This window comes from Dermacentor andersoni, chromosome 10 (assembly GCF_023375885.2).
Source record: "Dermacentor andersoni chromosome 10, qqDerAnde1_hic_scaffold, whole genome shotgun sequence".
Lineage (NCBI taxonomy): Eukaryota > Metazoa > Arthropoda > Arachnida > Ixodida > Ixodidae > Dermacentor > Dermacentor andersoni.
The window spans coordinates 86,832,489-86,856,410 of NC_092823.1; the positions used below are offsets into that span (position 1 = coordinate 86,832,489).

The following is a 23,922-nucleotide window of genomic DNA, read 5'->3' on the forward strand; positions in this document are numbered from 1 at the left end:
CTCCTGTCACGTTGATATAAGCAACGAGGGAGAATATCAAAGTTAAAATGGACACACGCGTGAAATTGAAAACATTAGATAGACTCATGTATCCATGTAAAAATATTTGGCAAGCATGTTTTCAGGGCCGAAGCGGGTTTCATTCTGGCCCAGCAAAAGATCACTATGCCATAAGCAGAGCTGAATATGTTCTTTCTGCCACACTTATGATAATATGAGTGAGGCAGAAAAACGCGGAACTTTCCTAGAGAAAATGAAAAATAAAATGGCTCCGTGAGTTTCGGTGGAGGGCTTACTCTTTCAGCGGGATCACCACATTTTCAGGAGAGAAGTGTTTGACCTATTCGTGAAGTTTCTGAATTGCATCGATCTATTCAGCGAGCGATAATGCTTAGCAAGTAATAATAAACGCCAACTCATCTGATTGGGTACGGGGCAATTTCGGTGGAGTGGTAGAATTTTACGTGTGATCAATATAATAGTACTTATATCTATGAGCAGCGTCGTCTAAATGCTGCTTGCACTGCGTTTAACCGGGAAGCTTTAGCTCGGGGATCACTTGGATTTTCCTGTACAAATACATGTGAGATTAAAAAATTCTCACACGAAAGAACCGCTCAACCAGTTATAATGACGCGTGTTGCATTCGTGAGAGAAAGCTAAATTTTAGTTACTGCAGGGAGTGGTACCTTGATTTAGGAGCTTATTTTTTTAGAACAGATGCCTAAAACCGGTAAACTTGAAAACCCTTGAAGCAGATATTGCAGTTCTCTAAGCTACATCCGTTATGGCATCTAAAGCGGACGAGTTTGGTGTGTGATTTTTCTGCTTGGTTAGAATTGTTGCACTGTTTAGGAGGTTTCGGCAAAAGTGCGCCTCACAAATTATGATGTACTTGAGAGTCGCGTATATTATATACATGTTGTGCGCCCTAGACGTCTTAATAGGATCAATGTACATAATTATTTTATCGTTATTTCTGAGTCAGTTACATGCAGAGATGAAAATGTGGTACTTGAGTTTGCTTCCTGGATACTCAAGTGCCATGTGTTCAACTCTGTAAAACAGTGATAAATAACGATCCATATCTACAGTAGGGAGCCGTGGGAGAGTCTCCTCGCCTGGCTAGGGCTAAGGCCCAAAGGGGCTTCTTGGACCAGGCGTAGAGGGTAGCCAGGATAACAGGTGTCCTGGAATAAGGACCCACCCACCCTCTCCCTCTCATCCTACCACTTCTGTTATTCTCTTTTCCCTTCCCTTGATTAATCACTAAAGTGTTTCTATCAATCTTTGTCACTTGAGTGTTTTTTTTAATCTTTCGCTTTTACAGAATTACGGTAAGAGAAAGGACGGCCCCAGCTAAAAAAAAATCTGATGCCTATAATCTTAAATTCTGACTTTTTTTAATGCGACAAAGCACATCAAATTCGGTACAGTGAATGAAGAGAGAAACGATTTTTCTGTTCCAATGTATTTAGATAGCAGATGCCATTGATTCTCTGACACGCACAGACGCTCGGGCGGAGTATATTGTCGTTATGCCCCAGCAAGGCTAGATCCAACCGTGGCTAGCACCATCCTTCTCCTCCAGCTCAGATCATCGGAGTCGAAATAATGTTTTGTTCTACAATGGCGAGAGTAATAAGAGGAAAGCCCCTTGCCTCCACTGCCAGTACCGGTCGTCATTCTGCTGCAGATTGTGGATGCTGCGGGAGCGGGCCGCAATCTCCCGCGTGTTCATGGCCCACACGTCGAAACCGTGATCAGCCAGGATGTAGCCTGCGATTTATAGACAGACATGTCGACATTCCTGACGTCTATTTGCATTAGCTTCAGAATGATAGATTTGGGATATTCAGCGTAGCGTTTAAACAGAAACTTTTACGCACCTCAATAAGATGCAAGTCTGGCGCTTTACGTGCCAAAACAATATGATTATAAGGCATGCTACAGTGGGGACTCCGGAATAATTTTGACCACTGGCGTTCTTTAACATGCACCCAATGCACGTCACGCGGGCGCTTGTTTTTGCATTTCAGACCTATCAAAATGCGGCCGCCACAGCCGCATTTCATCCCACGCCCAAACATGCACGAAAGGGCAGGTTTCACGCATACTATTAGCCAGAAAGCTCCAGGGCGGTCAATGGAAGTCTCCGTATTTGCTGAGGTAAAAGAAGGCATGTTAACTCAACTGAAAAGAAAAAGTGATGCACATCACGTGTTTCAGTGCGAGAGGCATCGTCCGTAGTGAGCTCTCAGCATAGGACCCGAAACATGACCAGTAATTCTAGACAGAAATCCTTCGGCACTTGCTTCTCTAATTTTGCGAGGACAGACGGGAGCTGTAATAGAACATCGAATGCTGAACACCGACTGCAGAACATCGAATGCAGCCGGCGGTTGCTTGACGAAAGGAAGATCGCCATCCTGAAACATTTCCCTGTTCTCTTGATTTTACCCCTCATGAGTTTGTTTATTTCCCTAATCTTTGGGGATCATCAAGGACATGCGGTGAAGGCGTAATTAAAAAAAAAGCATATTCTACTATTGGTAGGACAACAGTATTGTAAGCTAGCAATCCAACAGCAGGATATGATAATTTTAAAGTTGCTCGGGGAAAGAACACCCATCGTGGTTGCTTAGTGGCTATGGTGTTGGGCTGCTAAGCACGAGGTCGTGGGATCGAATCCCGGCCGCGGCGCCCGCATTTCGATGGGGGTGCAATGCGAAAACACCCGCGTACTTAGATTTAGGTGCACGTTAAAGCACTCCAGGCGGTTAAAATTTCCAGAGTTACCCACTACGGCAAGACTCATAATAAGATCGGGGTTTTGGCACGTAAAACCCCATAATCTAATCTAGCCTCTCGGCGAAAGAACAGTTTCTGGTTTGGGTTAGTTTTAAGGTGGCCTGTGTGCTTTGGCCAATGAAGGGCTTTATTAATCAGATGTCTGAAGCATTTAAAGTGAGTTGTTACAGCGAGAAGGATATTATTTGCACAATAGCTAAATATTAAACCGTTTCGTTTCCGAGTATTAGCAGTAAAAGGTTCTTTTCAAATCAATTTCTATTTGTGACACTTTGGCATCAATCAGTAATCTTCTGAAAATCATGATTCAGCTTGAGCTTGCCAGAAACACTTTTGAACTCTGACTAAATAACACAATCAATGGCATGCAATTGAGTTTTACTAAAATATCTGTTGCTATGTCATCAATCATATCGAGAAATAAAAGCGGCCCAAGCACGGATCCTTGTCGAACGCCAGAGGGTACCGAAGGTCGTTTGGAGGGTAGGCTTTGGAGACAACATATTGCTACTGGTTTCTTAGCTAGGCTGACAACCAGAATATCAACTCTGTATATTGGAGGATTTTATTTACATTATAAAGTAACTATTCGTAGGAAAGCTTGTTGAATGCATTGCTGAAATCCATAGTATTGTATCGGCTTAGTTAATACTAATAATTGCTACTACGGAGTCATGAACAGTTTCAATCAGCTGAGTAGACGTAAAATGACCTTTTCTTAATCCGTGTTGGCATCTACTCTATTTATATAACGGATGATGACAGCTTAAATTCTGCGTTCACTTTCGGACTGTGAGGTTACAAATACAATACGATTCAAAAGAACAAAAATAGCCATAATTTTCCAGCACCATAAGTCTACATTGTGCCTGAAAGTTTCTGGTTCTCTACGTTTGGGATAGGAGAGAAAGGAAAGTCGCAGGCACGCGCGGCACACGCATCGCAGTCACAGCGTGAGCCGGAGGAGTGCATTGACAGGGCCTCCACTTTAGGCAGGACTCACTACAGGGTCTTTGCGGCGAAGTCTCTTCGTGGCGTTTTCACGAGAACGATCTGAAACGTCCGCCCGGCGTCGTTGTGCTGGCGTGGCTCGGCGGTAGCGAAACTGACTCCCACTCAACGGGCCCTGGTTCGATACTGGCGGAAACAGGGCATTTTCTTCTCATTCCTGGCGATAGCTGCTACGGCCACCGGACACCGGCGGTGGACACCATCGCCAATCGAAACGGATATTGGAACGAGCCCACAACAGCTTACGCTGCAATTGTCCACGGCAGGTTGTTAACACGAGCATGGCAATGAGCCCAGCTTTATGCGGGTCACGTACTACGCTTTCGCCATTGATCTATCTGAAAGCCACCGCGAAGTACTTATTGGTCTGAAAGCTGAAAGAAACAGAAACAACTTGTTTAGGGTCATGTTAGCTAGCTGAGCCGCTCCAATACCTACGCATTTCTGTGTGCCTTCCTATCGTTGACCTGGCTTATTCACCTACCGTGTTGTTAGTGTGAAGAAAACATTTATTCCAACTGTTCTTGGGAAAGAAATTTACTGCTGCGCTTGTGAATGTCCACTAATCGAATTCCTTTATTGATGCCGCAGTGATGCCGCAGAATCCGCAGCACTTCAACTGATTCAACGTTTCAAGTGGGTTTTGAGAGAATTAGAAAACATCAATTTGTGAGCACAATCTGAAGTCTATTATTGACAATTGTGCTGGGTAGCAAAAGTACAATGTGAAGGCAGCCGTTGCTTCATCATGGTCAGAGAGCCTATACGTCATACAGCGAGTCTCGGTCACTTGCATGTAGCTTTTGAATAATGAACTACTTTCTAGAAAGTCATCTTTTGAAGCAAGTTTCCTATCTTCTAAGTTGTTAAAATGTCGCCAGTTCTTCATTCGTCACAAAAAAAAAAAAACGCCTGTCACTGAATGGGAAACTTTGTCGCGAAAGAGACGAGACAGTCGCCAAATCTATCGACAGAATTGCTATAATGGCAGTACCGATTACAGACCGGTAATACATAAAAAGTGAAGCTGGTATTGTGTGGTCAAAGGTGGTTGGGTTAGACGGCTCCAACGAACAGGGGACAAAGCGAGCGGCGGAAGGCGAAGCTTGTTCTCTACTGCCCGGCGACAGCCCTTCCCAATGCAGGCGTTCAAGGCACACCCCGCAAGCGGCTAGCAGCACGAAGAAGCGTCATGTTTAGTGCTGCCGGACGAGCGTCATCTGCTTCAGCATCTGGCGGCGAATCCTGAAAGAGCTGTGAAAGCGGGGAATACTTAGGAATAAACGCACACTTAGGGGGCTGCTGTTTTAAAGGTCCACTGGGTCTTAGCTGTTTCGTTGGATTTTACACTGTGCAGATGACAGCGCCCGCTTTTGAAAGTGGTAATTTCTCTAACGTTCTATAGAATTTCTGGAATGAGTAACTTATAAACGGGAAGTGTTGATTATTTACCACATTAATTATTAACATAAAGTCAAACCATCCATCCGAAATTTGGAAATTGCACCGAGAAACATTTCAGGCACTTTCTCTCCATTAAGACATTCATTACGGGTTTTATTCCTGCGACCTATAAAAACAGCACGCTATATCTAGAAATAGCATCACGTGGTTAGATGTTTACGCGCACAGCAACGCAGGTGCCCCGAAGAATGTATCAAACGAATGATCGCTGCATCACGCAGAGAAGATGCACGAATAAGGCGAAAGCTACGATATCGGACCAAAGACAACAACCTTAGCTTGACGAAGGGTTTGATAACGCATAAAGAGACAGCACCAATGGCCGCGATGCTCCTGCCATCTGAGGCCATCGGCAGTTGACGCGCCAAAGCGGTCGAGGCTGCGCTGTCCTACAACCCCAGGTGGGCCCTGGAGACCCTGTGCCATATAGTCTGCTGTCCGAAGCCGCCGGGCTGGTGATGGGCGTGTGCTAGCAGCCCTGCGTAGACTGCGTTGCTGATGGCGTACGAGAGCTTTGACGCGACGCCTACGGAGCGCCATTGAGTTCTGGCGGCAATGCGTCGACGACAGCACACTGAAGCCTCGCGTCGTCTTCCCGCGGACGGCGCTTTGTCCGCCAACCTGGCTTCCATGCTGATCAGGACTAACGCGTGTGTTACACGCATCGAGTCCAATTTGCGAAATTGCTATAGAACGGGTAATGCCAGAGCGCAAAGTGCACGAATGGTTTTCAATTGCACCATTTTCATATGTTGTTTTTTCGTCACTTAGTAGGGTTGTGATGAAATTATGATTCCTCGTGTCACCTGCGTCTCCTCTCCACGCCAATATTAAAGCAGTTGTTGGCGCGACCACACTCACCGGGCTCGGCATATTCTCTGCTGTGGCAATAATATCGCGTGAGCTGGTGCAAATCCGCACAATCTTACAATCTATCGCGTCACTGCTTCGCAACGTGTGACGCTTTTTACTGCGAGAGCGGTTAAGTTCTCTAAGCAGGTTTTACCTTGTCCATCCGTCCCATTTGTCTGTCCATCCCTTTGACTGATGTCGCCGCTGACGGCGCAGAAAGCTAATTTTTGCCGTTGTCAGGCCATCTTGTCATGCCCAGCTCGGCCATTGCTACAGTGCGTAGAAAAATATACTTCTTCACAACCATCTCTACTGGGATTTGAGGCCATGCCATTCGGGTAATAAGCATTAGGGAGTCGAGTATGCTAACCACTGTGCTATCGCACGAGAGTGCTGACAATGTTGTGCAATGTTTTGCACTCCACGCGGTCTCTTAGATCAGTGGAATTTGTGCTTGCATTTCGGAGGTCAGAACGGGCAGCACTGTGGCAGAGGAGGATTATGTTTTAAGAGTATCACAGAAATTGTCGTTGACAGGATGACGGTGTACTTTGGTTGCAAGTCTTCGTTTTCATGCTCATGAAGAAAGCGTCGGTGGCATGGACGAAGTGTATTTTAGAATAATAATCGTAGAGAGAGAGAAATTTATCTACAGAAAGGCAGAGAGGTCGGCCTGAGCTATAACTTGCTCTGGCCTGCTACTCTACACTGGGGAAAAGGGACAGGGAGGGAAAGGGCTGATGAATGATGATGGTATAAGGAAGAGATGCGTATATACAAATTCACAGAGTTGTGGCATCTCTAAAGCCGTGCGTCCAGCCCAGTGGCTAGGAGAAAAGCTATAGCGGCTCTTGTTACCAGGGCTGCGCTGGTTGCATTAGGCCAAGGACCTAAAAGAAACTCGTCGGATAGCGGTCTCTTGTGGATTTTGGACGAGGAAGAAGCATCGAAGAACATGTAGTAAGATCGGCTCTCGCTTTCAACATCGGTTTTGACCCGTTAATCAGAATGTACCCTTGGCTGGATTACATCAATCGACGCTTCACAACGAGAGGATCACGGCGACACCACCCGCTCGCAGCAACAGCTGTCTGGCTCGCTGTTATCTGAACCCGCCAACGATACCGCCGCCCGGCCTGCTGCCGGCGGCCATCGCTGCTCGTCCAGTTTAGTGCTTTGATGGCCTCGCCGGAGCAGCCCGTGCTCCCTAACGATGTACCACTGCCCGATGACATGGACCCACAGGCTCCGGACAACCAGGCTGCCTCGTTTGCGCCGCTGGCTTTAACGAAGAACTCGGCCGCCTCTGTTATACCTTCAAGGGTGCTGCTGCTGCCGGACACCAACCCCTTCGCCCCACTCATGGACCTAGAGGAAGAGCATGGCATTGAAGGCAAGTCTGCGAATACTTTTCACCAAGCTCGCGTCATTTCCACCGCACCGAATGTAGAAAAACGTGCACGAGGCTCGCTCATGCTGACGCCCGAACGACAGCACACGAGTATACCCAGGGATTACCCCTGTGCGAGAGGCGCACGTCGCATGCCTCCTGCTCCCGTTAGTCGCCAGGACGAAGAGGACAATTGGGTATGTGTTCGTTCTCGACGGACAAAGCAGAACCGTACGACGGACGTGGCGAAGCCGAGCTCAGGTGCCCCGCGTAAACATCAACACACCGTCATCCTTCGGCCTAAGCAGCCGTGCCGCATTATGGATGAGCAGTTCATACGGTTAGACAAAGTCATAACACGCCACATTTTGGCTCTTCTCGGTCTCTCTAAGGAAGACCAAATACCGGAGTTCTCGGTTCGCTACTTAAGTCAGAGCAATCAGCTCGCTGTGGACGCGTCCGCACCCGAGGTGCGCAACGCAATTCTCGCAATAGCGTCCCTGCCAATCCGTGGACAGGATGTGCCCTTTCAAGCATACGAAGCCATTGGTCCTAATAAAATCAGAGGCATTATTAGAAATGCTGGAGACATGACTTCTGAGGAACTAATGAACTCCTTGCATTGCCGCAAGTGCAAAATCCTGCAAGCACGCCCACTTGGTGACAAAGGTACTGCCATGGTCACATTTGAAGGTAACAGCCTACCCTACAAGGTCGGCCTGCGGTCATTTACTATCCGTGTCTCTCCGTACCGACGTCTTGCAAAGAGCTCTGGACATTTTTCACGCCTATGCCACGGAAACAGGTTTACACACTGCCCCAGACAAAACAGAGTTTGTGGTCATTCATGGTGGCAGGTCTACCTTTGGAAAGCAGGAAGAAAAGCAGTCTTTTAAACTGTACATCCGTGACCAACCCATCACACGGAAATCTACTATCCGAATCCTCGGTATGCACCTAGACGAGAACTGCACAGCGAACACTTGGTTCCAATGCGTTACGAAGACCAGCAAACAAATACTGCACGCTTTACACAGAATCTCTACCCGCACCCGTGGAGTAAACGAACGTGAAATGCGGCAGTTCGCTCAAGCTTTTCTTGTCTCCCGTATCATGTACGGGCTGCCGTATCATCCAGTCAACCGCACACAGGTGCACGCGCTCGACCGGTTACTTAACGAAGCCAAACGCATTGTAACTGGACTCCCAAGGTACACAAGCCTCGAAGCGCTTAAATGTTATAGCAAACTCAACAACCTGTCCGAGCTCGTAGACATGCACATCTCTACACAAGAGACGAGCCTTCGCGCCACAAACGCCGGGCGACACACACTCATGCTCCTCGGGTATGACGTCCACAAAATGCCCATTTTGCCCAACAACACGCCGCCGTGGGAAATCACGGCTCTCACCGATGGCAGGCCACTTCCTCTCAATATGGACCCTACTCAGCGAATGCGGCGCCTTGCATATGCCAAGAGGCATGCCAAGGCAACGAGTTCACTCTCCTTCACTGAACGCATCGTATACACGGACGCTGCACTGCCTGCAGACGACGTTAGTAACACCTGTTATGCGACTGCGTGGTACGACCAGACAAATGAAAATCAGAACCGCCGCCATCATATATCGGCAGAAGCAATGTCCAGCATACCGCGCAGAGCTAATGGCCATCCTAGATTATTTGGAGTGGGCCCTCGCAACTTCCTCTCAAACTGACCCTGTTCACCATCATGTGTACACAGATTCCCAGGCTGCCCATCGGGCATGTGCTAATGTTATTTACACAGATCCCGTACTGCAGAAGATCCGGCACCAGGCACGCCTGCTCCGCGAATGCGGTCACGATGTTACCATTCACTGGGTCCCTGCGCACTGCGGTATCCCCGGAAACGAGAAGGCTCACAGACTGGAGCGCGCTCATCTCTCTACCGCGCTAGCCAGAGCCTCCGATAATCCTTATCCTCTGCTAGCTACCACACCTGAGGTAGCAGACCCAATGGCAGACAAGTATGCGACCAAACAACGACGTGCCGCCTACCTCGCAGCAGTGGGCAATCCACTCTCTATACCGTCACTTCCACCGAAGATATTCACTCGGCGAGAGTCAGTCTTGCTTCGGAGAATTCAGACAAGCACCCTCCTTACACCTCACTTGTTGAACCGTTTCCACAAGGGTGGCACACCACCACCCGTAAGTGGGTTCTGTTCCATGTGCACATGTCGTGCTGATCTAAACCACCTTTGTTGGGAGTGCCCCCTCTACATCCCACCAAGGCTTCGTGCCCTGGCCACCATACAGCGGGGACCCTGGCCTTCTTCTCTCCGGACTTGGGCTTGCCCGGATACCACGTCTCCGGACCATGCCATCGAGCTCTGGCGAGCACTGCTACTGTTCCTTCAGGACCCTGCAGCACCATCCGTCGGCGATCGGCTCCGCGACAGCCACAAGCGTCATGCGGTCCCCACTTAGCTGCCTCCAGGACGTTCATTAATAAAACGGAGGCAGCCTTACCCTTCCCCTTTTGAAATAACACCCCTCCTCTTTCCACCGCAGCGTCTTCGGCGCATTTTAATGTGGAATAAACGTGGTCTCATTCATTCATTCTCGTGGATCTTTGCGATGGAAGAGACAAGTTGCTGTCGTTCTTGCGCGTACGCGGGACACACGCGTCCTGCGTACGCAAGTGTTTCTGGCACCTCACAGCATTCACAGTTTGGGGTAGTATCACTGGCACCTATCATATGTCTACAACGGTTCGTGAATGCGACACCAAGGCGAATCCGGTGCACCGTGCTCGTGTGGCTTCTTTTGAACTTGTGAGGCATACGAAATTTCATTTCTTGGTCCCATTTGTGTACTCGCTTGTGTCGTCGATCTGGTTGGGTCCAGTGTTCCAACGTAGAGTTGCGGTTTACGCGACGAAGTAGGGTGTTTGTGTCTGTTCGTGAGAATGGAATGCGTACTTCACAAGCATTATCTAAAGCAGTTTTCGCTTCAGCGCCTACCTGTTCGTTCCCGATCAGGCCACAGTGTGTGCGTATCCACTGAAAGGTGACATTGTGGCCATTTCTAGTTGCGTGCTCGAGACTCTCTGTAATTTCTGTAGCCATAGAATAATACGGGCCCCGTCTGAGGACACAGTCAATCGCTTGAAAAGCTGGCTTGCAATCGCAGAATATCGTCCATGCGTGAGGAGGCTCCTCGGAGAGAAATCGAAGTGCCTCCCGGATAGCAACAAGTTCTGCTGCAGTTGATGTTGAGCTATGGTCTAGTTCAAACCGCTGAGGGATGATCATATGAGGAATGACGAAGGTTGCAGTGGAGGCATATGGTGTGACAGAGCCATCTGTATACACGTGTACAGTATATCCGTACTCTGCAGAAATGTGCAACAGTGAGCTGCCTGAGGCCAATAGATGCAACGGATGACTTTTTAGTAATTCCAGGGATCTGCAATGTGACGACAGGTTTAGGCAGAACCCACGGAGGTAAGCCTCAAACATTACACATACTCACAGTAAAGGACGCACCGAGAAAAAGATTGCCGTTGCCAACAGCGACTTGGAAGATTACAGATTACAGCGACTTGTTCCGTTGTTTACAGATTAGCTCCCAGAATTTACAGGTGCCAATCGCCCCATGTAGTGCTGCAAATATATAGGGCAAATGAAAATTTTAAATTCTCGTACGTTGCACTGCGACATTTAGCTCGTAACATAACTTTATTAGGAGTTTCGGGCTGAAAGTCTATTGCAAGGTCCCAGGCGGGACCTTCGAAGCAAGTCATCGAGCCTTAATGACAAAAGCTTTAACACAGAAGGTGCCTCGTCACCTGCGGACAAAATATTGACTTACACAAAAGAAAATGAATTTAGAAATGGTGTAGGGAGACGTCAAATTTCATGGTCATCTAAACTGCCACATGGCAGTCACGCCGAGCAGGTACGTGTTTGGAAGTTGTCGTACTGAACGATGAAACAAAAATTGTACACTACAGAAGCTATAATAAAAATGATGAGCCAAGATTATATGAATCAAATACATTTACACAGTCAAATGCTGATGCGCCGTTAACAACAAAAATATGTGAGCGCAATATTGTCTGAGGAAGAAGCAAGCAACCAGAACAATTGCAACAAATTAGAGGCTGGTCTTCACTGGGGGAGAATGTTGCTGTCGTAATAGATGAGTTTAGAGCCAAAGTAATCGGTAAAAGAAATTATGGGGTTTTACGTGCCGAAACCACTTTCTGATTATGAGGCGCGCCATAGTGGAGGACTCCGGAAATTTCGACCACCTGCAGTTCTTTACGTACACCTGAATCTAGGTACACGGATGTTTTCGCATTTCGCTCCCATCGAAATGCGGCCGCCGTGGCCGGGATTCGATCCCGCGACCTTGTGCTCAGCAGCCTAACACAATAGCCACTGAGCAACCGCGGCGGGTAATCGGTAAAGTCTTCTGCCCTTTTTTTTCTTTATTAACTTCTTCAAAAACACTTCGGGATTCTTGCAACGCAGACCGGTGTGCGCCGGCAGACTTCAGGACCGCTAGACCACTGCGTCCGTGACAGGCTATTGGTGTAAAAAAATGAATAAACGTGACGGTTCCAGAAGGAAATGTTCTTAAAAATGCGAAAAGCCGGTGAAGATCACTGAAAAACCTTGCTGAGAATTCCCGTTTCATATAGGCAGATAATGACGCCATCCACTTAGAAATGCAAAATTCTGACCTTGTCATGGCGGAAGTCTAGGTAACGGCTGCATGATGCGTATCAGGGCTTCGGAAAAATACATTTAAATGTAAACTTAAGTGAACAAATTGCTCTTTAAAGGGTGAATGTCGCAAACATGAAGAAGGTATACATTTATTAAAGATATGGCTGCTATTAGTAGGTTAGCAGTGATATCATTGATCAGTCCTGTTGGTGTCGACTTAAAGTCATGAAACCTAAAGCTTTGTCACAAAGAAGTGAAAAAAGTCGCACTTTCGACCTAACGGCGAAGCATCGATTGCGATATCAAATTAGCAGGCAGCGATACGAAATAAGGATGCTTTTGTTATCGGTGGTATAAACTTGTAAGCATTCGCTTGCTAACTAAATCAGAAGCATTGTGTCACGCTCGCGCAAGCAAACATGAACCCATCTCACTCGATGACCGTGGAAACTCGCTGTCAAAACACTGGAGTGAGGAAGCGTGGTTGCAGCAGCGAGCGAATTGGCCTTCGTGCTGCCTGCCATCAACGCGAACTAAGCAACGCAAACAGCGCGTGGAGGACTTCGTCCCCGCCGCAGGTCGCTTTCAAGATGGAGCATCCGCGGCCGCACGCGCCATAGTAGCTGCCGGAGTTAAACGCTCCCCCCTGCCTCCCATTCACTCGTGGCCTTGCGAGCGACGAAAGACGGTACGCTTCCTCCCCGCTTTCCTTCCTTCTGCGCGCGAGAGGCGCCATCGTCGGCACACCCTCACACGCGGTCACTACACCTACACAATACGGCGCGCGGCGGCGATGTCATCGCCCTTGGACTTTATACGGAACCTTATGGCAACGGCGACGCTGCCATCTGAGAGACCACGCGCAGCTGACGCCAGCTACGCACAGTACGAAGGTGAAATGAATTTTCTGCCCCTTTGAGACCACAGACCTATATATTTTTCGTTTGTTCAGCTCAAAATGAGCAATTATGGATTACTGAGAACGCTCTCGCGATTACAAAATCAGCCAATTGCGTTGATGGGCCCAGCTGCTTTCGATGACGCTGCATGTAACGTCATTGTGGAAGTGAGAGCGAGCATTTTTTTGCAGTTTTTGACACGAGAGTGTAAATTCCTTCCTGCATGCAGTGCCGTAAGATTTGCCTCACATAATCACAGCAGCCTCTACGAAAGATCGGCGACGTTTCTCATTATGTTCGAAAAGTGTTTCAGGGCCCTTTGAAAAAGAAGCTTTAGCTCGGGGTCATCTCCGATGTCCATATTGTAACACATGTAAAATGCGGAAATGCTTTTGTGAGACAACCACTGGGCCCACATAAATGACATTTTTCGCATATAAAGCAGAAAAGTAAGAAATGGCAACTCTAGGAAAAAGAGTTATGATAATGGGATCAATGAGTTTCCAAACAATGCCAAAAATCTACGTGCTAAAATAATTCAGCTGGAAGTTTACGAATCCGTAACCTTGCAACAAAAACAGATATCGTAGTTCTATAAGCTGCATATGTTAGATATTCTAAAGCGAAATGCAATATGCGAGTTTATAGCTTACTTTTAGCTACCACAGTGTTTACAAGTTTTGCGCACTCACAAAGCAATGATATATTTCAGGGGGCTGTGTAATGCAACATCTTTGTCCGCATTAGATGACTAATAACGTGCGGTTTAAAAATTGAGATATTGTTTTTATTTGCTCAGCTAAAAAATTGTAAACTTAACACTTGAGTTCTTGAAATTTTCAGAAAATTCTCTAAAAGAATAATGGTATAAATAGAAATTTCTCTTTGTAGAGTTTCTAGATTTTAGCTTCTTTTAAATACAACAAATCTCACCAAAGTCGGCGCATTAGTTGGGAACAAAGGCGATTTTTTGTTCCCATGTATTTAAATAAGAGCTCCCAAACTAAAGGTTCCTCTTAAGACACTACAACGCCTGCACTGCCAGCCTAATCGGAAAATTATGCACTCTTTCAGGCAGAATTTTGTCTTTAGCATGCTGTAGGCGTCATGTTTTAACACACTGCACATTATTTAAAATCGAGGAGCCCTTACAGGATAATGAACTTACCTGGGCTCTGTGATGGGAAGTTCAGGAACCACGTGCCACACTCGGATAATATGCCAGGCACTAGTATGATAGGGTTGTGATGCGGGGCAAAGAGGTTTGCTCCAATTCCTTTCTTTGGCGCGGCTACCCGATCCGCTTCGAGGACGTATCCGTCTTCTGTGGTGTACTCGAGTGTCTCACAGGAATAGCCGAAGTCCATGACTAGTTCACACTGCAAGGGTATTCCAGCATAACGTATGGGGTAAGCACTGTGTTGTGTGAGTGAGGGATTAAATGTCTCTTTTTGAAGTTTAACGAAAAAAGAAGCGAGAGCAAGTTTATTGAATAGGAAGATAATTAGGCAAATCATTTGTGCGGAAGCGTGAGGAAGATTTCTGAAAGGAAGAGCTGACACCCACCGAAGTGCAACATGATGCTGCAAATGAAAACATTTCAATGTCCCCCTGTTTCGAGTTGATGATTATTTCGCCTTCGTTCTGGAGTATGCTGACCTCCTGGTTAGCTCATGGGGTAGAGCGACCACCTCAGTATGACATTGTTTGGCGAATATTATCGCGAAGAGCCTTAGTTCAAGTCAACATAATGTTGGTCATATAAAGTTTCTCTGGCCTCTTTCACGATGCAGCCAGTAAAATAAAAGAAACCGCAGTTTTGATAGTCAACGTAGGTGAGTTGTGCGCTTTCTGCCGTGAAAGAAAATGCGCAGAGCTGCATAAATAATCACGACTTTAACGCGCTTCTAGAGGAGCTGCTTCGCATAAAAAAATTAGGCAGAGACACTTAAGAGTGCTTACGTGTGGGAATGCGAAAGCATTCAGTTTCAGTTTGTTTCAGTTTATTATTCTTTAAATACAATGCATTGGAAAGATACAAGGTACAGACGAGAGCCTGATTAGAGCACGAGAAGAGCCCCTTTGGGGAAATGTTTTCAATTGATGTATTTCACATGCATTAAAGTTATTTTTGCTGATTCATTGCGGCTTTGCGTATATAATGGCCACAGACCGGCTCATTTTATAAACTCATGAAGTGGCGTCGAAAGTCCATCGCAGTAGAGAGAGCAGCGATGAAATCCGAAGAGCAGGTGACATGCCCGAGGCAGTGCACTCATCTTATACACTCGTGACGTGGCGTCGCCTCCTCCCCATTGGCTGAGCCGACACGTGCCCAATGACGCAAGCACTAGGACACACCTTTGGACAGGCAGATGGCTGTGACGTGACGTGATGCGTGCAATGACCGACGGGCTAGGCACACCATGCATTAAGGCCCAACCACTGGCACGCGTCGACACGCTTCGGCACGCGCCGACAAGCGAACGCGTCGCTTCGCGTCGGGGGGGGGGGGGGGGGGGAAAGTGCGCGCAACCACTGGACACAAGCTCTGACACACGCCGACGCTCACTCCTCCGCCGCGGAGCACTGTTGCTGGGATATTTTGTCTTCATCCGTCAAAGTCCGGCCTAAAACAACCTGCTATAAATTGAACTTGAAACAATAGGTTAGTGATCTGCATGCTCTTTTGGGTGTAAGAAAACAGGTTTGATTAATGAATGTACGCCTGCCGCAACAGTTTCTTTCTACCTTTGAAGTAACAACAGTGACAAAATATCGGCATCAGCGCTCGCACGTCTTCTGTGTAGAATATCGCTTTGCAAACACCTGCACGACCATGCCATATCATATCAAAAGGTGTTGTACGATTTCACTTTCGGTATCTCATTGCACAGCCAAGTATGCAAGAATTAGGCGTGCACAGTATCAGTGAAAAATATGTTTTAGAAATATTGTCACGTAGTACTGACGGTGAAAGATGACGCAGAGTCAGAACTTAGCGTTACAAATTTAACTCTTTCTTAGGCCAACTTGTGCCAAGCAAAATCAACACGCAATCGCAACGATAGCGGCGAGCATAGTCGGCGACCATCGAAAGTCTTATGTGCGGTTCAAGCGCGTCGGCTTTCATACATCAGTGGCTTAAGATCAGCGTATTCGCTGGTGCCTTCTCGCATTCCAGAAACTACTACTGAAATACCACGGTCGAGACGACGCTTTATTCCAAGAAGGAAAAATGGCGCCGACGCAAAAACGAACACGAGCCGACGATTGATGATGACTTTGTACAGATGAAGATGAAGTCCACATAAGTGCTTACACTAAATTTACCCCATGGATTTACCATCCATTTACCATCCATTTACCATTTACCATTAGTGGACAGTGGTGCTATAATGTCATGATCTCTAAAGCGCTCAATACCTTTTTAGATCTGTTTTTCTTGAAGATAACACATTATCCTTATTTTTCATTGTGATAGTGCTTAAGCATTCTTTCCATAACATTAGACGACGTTCAGCGGAGTTCCCAGCCTCTTGTTAAATACTGATACCAGAAAAAGTGCGGCACCAGATAACATTTGAAACATGTTCCTAAAGAAATACACGGAATACTTGGCGTGGTATTTGACTATCACCTTTCAGAAATCTATTGCTTCCAAACATTTCCTCCTGTCGGCCAGACTGTTCAAGTTGTACCAATACACAAATCTGGCAGTAGGCAAATAATTTCCAATTATAGACCAATTTTGTTATTATCTACGTGTTGTAAAATACTAGAACACAACATTCATAAGGAAATTGTACAGTACCTCTATGATAACAACATCCATTCACATCCTCATAACTATTACACACAGCGCGCAGTAAAAAACACGGACGAAGAATAGACAAACAAGAGCGCTGAAAAGTTTATTGCGTTTAAACACACACGCACGCACACACACACACATATATATATATATATATATATAGAGAGAGAGAGAAACATGCACATGCGTATACCCGCGCACCAACATTACCCAAGCCAAAAGCGAAGCAAGAACTGCAACCAAAAAGCAATAAGTCCGATAATTTTAACGATCAGATGTGTCTAACAAAGTTTTTCTTTGTTGTGTAATGCGAGCGACGCCTGGCTTATGTACCTGTCACCACATTTATTGATTAGGTGGGCTTCTGAAATAAGGCGGGCCTTTTCATTTTTGTCTGTCCAGATTACGGGTGTGCGTTCAAAAATGGGCTTCCAACCGCAAGCTGCGCAATGGGTGGCCAAGCGTGATAGACCAGCATTATTTAATCTGGAGGAATGTTCTTGTAACTTTTGTTTTTACACCTGCCCGTATGGCCGATGTAACAAGATACACATGACAGGGGAATCTCGTGCACAACATTGTTGCGGCGCACCACGATTTTAGGTCTATGCTTTACCGTACATGAATTCTTCGCAGTTGAATCTGACATTTGTGCTCGTGATTGCATAGCCTGGCACTGACTTGATAATTTCTTTGGAAAAGAAACAGCAACTCTAACACCATAACGGTGCGCGACCCTTTTGAGGCCATGTGCCAGCCTATGTACATAAGGAATAATTGATGGCTTTTGCGATCACCAATGTCATTTCCATCGCTAGCTATCTCTCTGTTTTTTTTTTTAACCATTTCGCCAGTTTTTGGGCTGTCGTCCTGATTGTGTGTTCAGGGTAACCAGCCATGGTTAGCCTGCTGACTTGATCTTTAGCCCCTTCCAGCAAGCGGTGCTGACAAGACTATGTTATGGCGGAACGGAGGCAAGAAAGGGCGATACCATTTTCACCAATTTGCTGTGACCGGAATTGTACGGCAGCAAGGTTTCACAGAATGGAGCTTGTACAACCAGCACACGTGGTACTGCAAAAAACTTAGCCTCAGATTTCGAAAATCAAGCGAATTATCCTGAGGCAATTCAATTGTAAATTTGAGTTCCATTCCGTTTTCGCCAAAAATCTTCAGCATGTTGACATACGCTTGGCTAAGCTCAGTATTGTCTACCATAACTAAATAATCATCCAAAAACGGAAGATTTTCATGGCCAAACGACACAGCTTCTCCTTAATTTTTCTATCCACGAAACGTAAAAATATGTTACTAAGAATGGGGGCCACTTTTGCCCCAATGAGAGCACCAGATTTTTGTAAATATAAAGCATTGTCCCAACACACCACAGTAAAATTCAAGTGCACAGAAAGTAATTCAAGGAATGATTCTATGCTGATGCCACACTGGTCAATGAACCTTTTCTCATCATTTAAATTGCAGATGCAGGCTTTCACACTTTTTAATAATTCTATGTGTGGTAGTGAGCAGTATAGATCTTCAATATCTATGCCAAGAGCCTTCCTATTTCCAGGGTCTCTCAAAAGCTCGACAATTGAGCCAGAATTCGGAATCATGAAAGGATCCCCAAACCACAGACTTGACAAATGTTCCTGCAGGTACGACGAAACCAACAACTGCCAAGAATTCCTTTCGGATAAAATGGTCCGAAAAGGGACAGTAAAACTTCGGAAAAGGCATCCAGTTTACTTGCGAAGGCTGTAAGCTTATTGCAGGACTTAGGTCTTGATAAATTGTTGTCAAGAAGGAAAGTGGCAGAACACCACCAGCTTCAACTCTTCTTTAACGCTAAAACCCATGAGTCTACTATCCCTTTCCGAACCAGTGTATCTGAACGGAATTTTTGGCAGTTGTTGGTTTCGTCAATTTATTGGCCGTATAAACTTGTAGACAATCGATCACTCACGCTCACACAAGAAAACATGAACACATCCCACTCAATGAGCGCGGAAACTTGCATTGAAAAAGCTGGAGCTAAGACGGGCGGCAGCAGCAGCCAGCGAATTGACTTTCGCACTGCATCTCGCTTCAAACCGAACTAAGCGGCGAAAACAAAGCGCACACGAAGCTATCATCACTCTGTCTCCACCGCAGATCGCTTTCAAGATAGGGCCCGTGTGGCCTCGACCTACGCAGCAGCCGCTGGAGCAGAACGCACTCCCCTCGCCTCCCCTAACCACGGTGCCTTGAGCACGACGGTAGACGGCGCGCTTCCTTCCGGCTTTTCGTCATTGCGGGCGCAAGACTGAGCCACCGTCGTCGACTCACCCTCCCATGCTCTGACTCGCACATGGAGCAAGCGGTGTTTGGCGACGATGTTATCGCCAGAGAGTTTCCTACTACAGTTACTAGGGGGAACTCTGGCGCTGCAATCGTTCAGCCACAATCAAAATGATGGGAAGTACGTGGATTTATCTGATCTTCACGGTTGTGGGTTCAGACGAACTCGTGCACCATGGATATATTTATTACGCTTTGTATACCTTCAATGACGTAAATTTCAGAGCAATCAATAATTTTGGAAGTGCAAAAGACGCTGCGAATACGCACAATCTCCGCCAATTGCAACGGTTAACCTTTTCGAGGTGGACAAATCGAAACGCGCCAAGCGTCTCAGGGCACTGGCTTGCCCGCGATACATTCATAAGGACATCTGACATTCCTCGTCGATACTTGCGTCTGTGGCGGAATGGTTTGAATATCGGGCTTCTGTGTTAGAGATCCTGCGCTCAAGTACTGCCGTCGGACAAATTGTAATAGCACTCATTTAATTATTTGTTGACAATGACAAGTGTACAAAGTCGAGAAGCCGGTCGAAGCCATAAGAGCGAAGTTTAGGCAAATCCCATGTACTTCCTATAATTCCCATGCCGGCTGAACCGCCCCTTTGCAGATCTTGTATGCACTAGCGGCAGAAGTCTTGCTAGTAATTATTGTATGAAACTGCATGGTTATTGGCCTTGAACTTTATACGGAACATCACGCTGACGGCGATGGCAGTAATGCGCCTGGAGTGTCCTTGTAATTGCTGACGCAATTATAAAGCTTCGATTTAAAAAAGCGGACGGCGGTCGCGTATGACAAGCACGGTAGTTTTCACAGCACCGTTTAAAAGCATCTCTGAAGCAAAGAAGACCACAACGGACAAAAGAAAGACTAAACAAGATAACACGGACCTGATGAAAGAATAGGAGGCAAAAGTCGTTAGTCTCCGCATTCCGCACTTATGCACTTGAGCGTAAAGCTATCCTGCTACTTTTTAGGTGTGTCTTATCATGGCTCTGGAATCCTCTGTTCGAGTGAAATTATGCGCCGTTGTTCTTTTGTCTGACCTATTTCTAAAAATGTTAACAATCGGTGCACTTGTGAACATTGATCCCCCTTTTCAGTTCTTGCTGTTCCTCCTCCATGAACAGGCGGTTTTGTGGAGTTGTTATATATTATTATTTTTATATTAATAATATTAGAATAATAACAAGCATATAGCAGTAACAATCAATCAATCAACCAAATGTTTCTTATAGCTCCCAGGAACAGCTGAGGAGTTCAACTGCTTCACCTAAAATGTAACACTCGATCAAAAATGTACACATAAGACAAATGTGGTTGACGAAACAATGCGAGATACATAAAGAAATGGATTATTAAAGGGAAAATCAGACATTCACCCGTTCGTAGCAATTGCTACAAAGGAAACCCATACGGGTTCCTCGAAAGGAAAGCTTCACAGTTGAAGAAAAATTCGTCCTGCTACAAAGGAAACCCTTCCTTTGTAGCAATTGCTACGAATGGGTGGATGTCTGATTTTGCCTTTATTAATTACTTCTCGCCACTTTGCGGGTTTCCGCAGAACTATTACTTCAGAAAGAAATGGGGAAACAAAAGACGAGAAGGCGGGCGTAAAATTCGGTTGATTCTAAAACATGATTATCTCCATATGCACAAAACCGAGGAAATTAATGTTTGGAATATGGCAATAGAAGCAGAATAATTATTACATGTGGTTTTGGAGTCGAGCCATATATGACAGTCTGTAATGCAACAAGGTCGCGCAGTAAACGCGGAACGCTGCCCCATATACCATCTTCACTCGATTGTGACGCGAGTCTTTAAAGATTTTTGTTGCTTGAACTCGACCCTGGCGTTACATTCGAATAACGGCAAAATGCACGAATTTCAAACAAACCTTTTAAATTACGCGGCTTTTACCATTACGTTGGCAACCTGCACCTTTACACTTCAATTCAATCCATGGACAAGTCAACCGAAGTAAAATTTTCTTTGTCCTTGAAATCGACGCCATATTTGCTCTGCTTGTGACTGGCGTGACTGTTACAGTGCTTATTCACCATGCGGCCTTTCGCGGTTGGACTACGTTCATTCGCAATGTTGTGGCAACGCTGAGCGTTCGGTATGACGACAGCTTCGAGAGGCGAGTAATTTGAATGGCCAAGGAGCTGGGAAACTCCATCGTGGCACGCTGGCTTGACCTCAATGAGTAAACAATTCTCGGGTGGTGGCGCCCATCGGAGGCGCTTTGCAATTTAGGGGCCGGTCAGGAGGGCCCCGTGGTGGCCCGATACTGTCCCCGAATGCAATGGTTGCGCGGTTTTTTAAAAAAATACTTCATCTCAAAGGAGCTCGACCGCGCGGATGAGTTGATTCTCTTGCGATTTTTCACTCATTCTTTCTTAAATAATTGAAGAGCGTTTCTCAGGAAATCTGTGTTCTCGCGTTTATTTTTTCTGCAGGTTTCACATGTAGTCAATTGCTATGTATATATATCTCCTGTTCAACCGCTGTTCGCCTTGCAAAGGAGGCTGCGCGCTCTAGTCAAGTCGCTTGCCTCTAAGGAGACTTTTACCCTCTGTCTTCTCCATCCATCACTGATGGAAATAAAGAAGTTATTATTATTATCACTTCAAGAAATAATTTCGCTTTCGCGAGACCTGGCTCGTTCCGGCACCGAACCCCACGAAGTACACAGCTGACAGCGTTCTAGGCACTGATAACGGGAAAGGCACGGTGCCAGGAACACCTGTCAGGGACGCTTTCGGGGCCAAGTCACGCGAAATTTCATCAAATTGAAACTACCCCTTGAAGGGATCGCCCAAGAATACTGCCTAAGGAAAGCTCACTCTGCGTTTCAGACGATGTTAATTAAATGGAACTTGTTTCCGAATTGATTCCTTCATTATAGGTACCATTTCTCTTTCCGCCCAGCTTGCGTTACATTCGCTGTTTTGTATCTTTTATATATTTCGTGGACTCAAAAGTCGTTGAGGCGTGCAGACAGGACGCAAGAGAAGAGAAGTGGACAACATGAAACACGTGTTGGACAACACGTTGGACAACACAAAACACGTGGACAACACGTTCGTGTTGTCCACTTCTTTTCCCTTGTCTCCTGTCTGCACGCCTCAGCTTTTTGCATCATGAATCCTTACCAACTAGCTCAGCTTTCTGTCGTTCAAAAGTCCGCGTTCGCGTTGCAATCGCAGTCGCGTTACGTTCAAAGAAATACGGCACTTTTGCAGCACTGAAAGTTGCACATGGACAAGAAGCTTTGGACAATGAATAATAATAATAATAATAATAATAATAATAATAATAATAATAATAATAATAATAGTTTTAGGTCCCCTGCAGGATGAAATCTCCAAGCTGTATCAAAACTATTGTAGCATTTCAGCAGGCAGTAAGATGTCAACTACATTTATAGCTCCTTCTTGTTGTTCGGTTTTGCGTGGTTTTCAGCAACGCTGGGAGCAATCTCTAAATATATCTGAAATGAGTGTCACGGAAAAATACATTCAGTAACAGAGCGCCGCCATTCCCATATAGAGAACGAACTTGCATACAAGTGTTGGCGGCGCGCCCAGAACCTTCCGCCAGAACATCAGGAGGGCTGCCGACGTTAATGCGATTACCATTCAAGCAAAATAACGACACTTCCTATTGCTGAAGACGTCCTTATTTAGAATCTGTAGTGGCCATTCTGAGATTTTCATTACTTTGGCTACATTAGAGATACGCAGTCTTCGGGATCGGCCCACATTAGTATGTCACTCGCTCGCGTGCCGCCGTGACCATGGCCATGATGGCATGACCACGACGCCGTGACGACCATCGAATGACAAAGAAGGAATGACATCGACCGAACAACAAAAAAGGTGCGACGATTCTGAAATTATGACGATGGTATAACCATGACAGCGTGAGGCCGTAGGCATGAGGACAATGGGATGACGACGACGACTTGACAATTACTACATGACGTAGATGGCATGACGGTGACAGCGTGACGGCGACGGTATGACCGTAATCGGATGACGGTGATGGAACGACGACGACGCCATGTCAACGATAGCATGACAAGGATGGCATGAGGCCGGGTCCATAAGATGCCTTGCGATTGTAGCGTGACAATGGTGGTATAATTACAATTGAATGACAATATCATGACTGCGATTGAATGACGCCTGTAGAATGGTGGAACAATGTGACGACCACGGCATGACAACAACGAGGTGACGTCTCTTGAATGACGACGGTTCTACAACGACCGCGGGACGATCACAATATGACGACAGCAGGATGACGACGAGCGTATGATGACGATGGTGTGACAAATATGGTATGTCGGTAATCAGATGGTGAAACCGCATTGAAGGTGATGAAACAACCACGACGGCATCGCGACGACATTACCACGATTGCATGATGACGACTATATGACGACGACGCAAGCACGACGACAGCATAAAAATGGCGGCATTATGAATATTGAATGACGGCATCATGCGTACGATAGCGGGGCGAAGAAGGAACGACGCCGATGGAACAACGGATGCGGTATGACGACCATGGTATGACGACCGCGGTATCACGATAATGGG

At 46.3% G+C, this 23,922-nt stretch overlaps 1 long non-coding RNA gene across 1 annotated transcript in view; it reads right to left on the reverse strand.

The window, feature by feature from the left end:
- Positions 1-1,667: 1,667 nt before the first annotated feature.
- The window catches only part of LOC140213542 (uncharacterized), a 41,586-nt gene continuing 19,331 nt past the window's right edge, over positions 1,668-23,922 (reverse strand). Inside the window, exons 2-3 of the long non-coding RNA XR_011890404.1 lie at positions 14,318-14,528; positions 1,668-1,779 (exon numbers count right to left, since the gene is read on the reverse strand). This is a non-coding gene — a long non-coding RNA (uncharacterized lncRNA). The remainder of the gene's footprint in view (positions 1,780-14,317; positions 14,529-23,922) is intronic.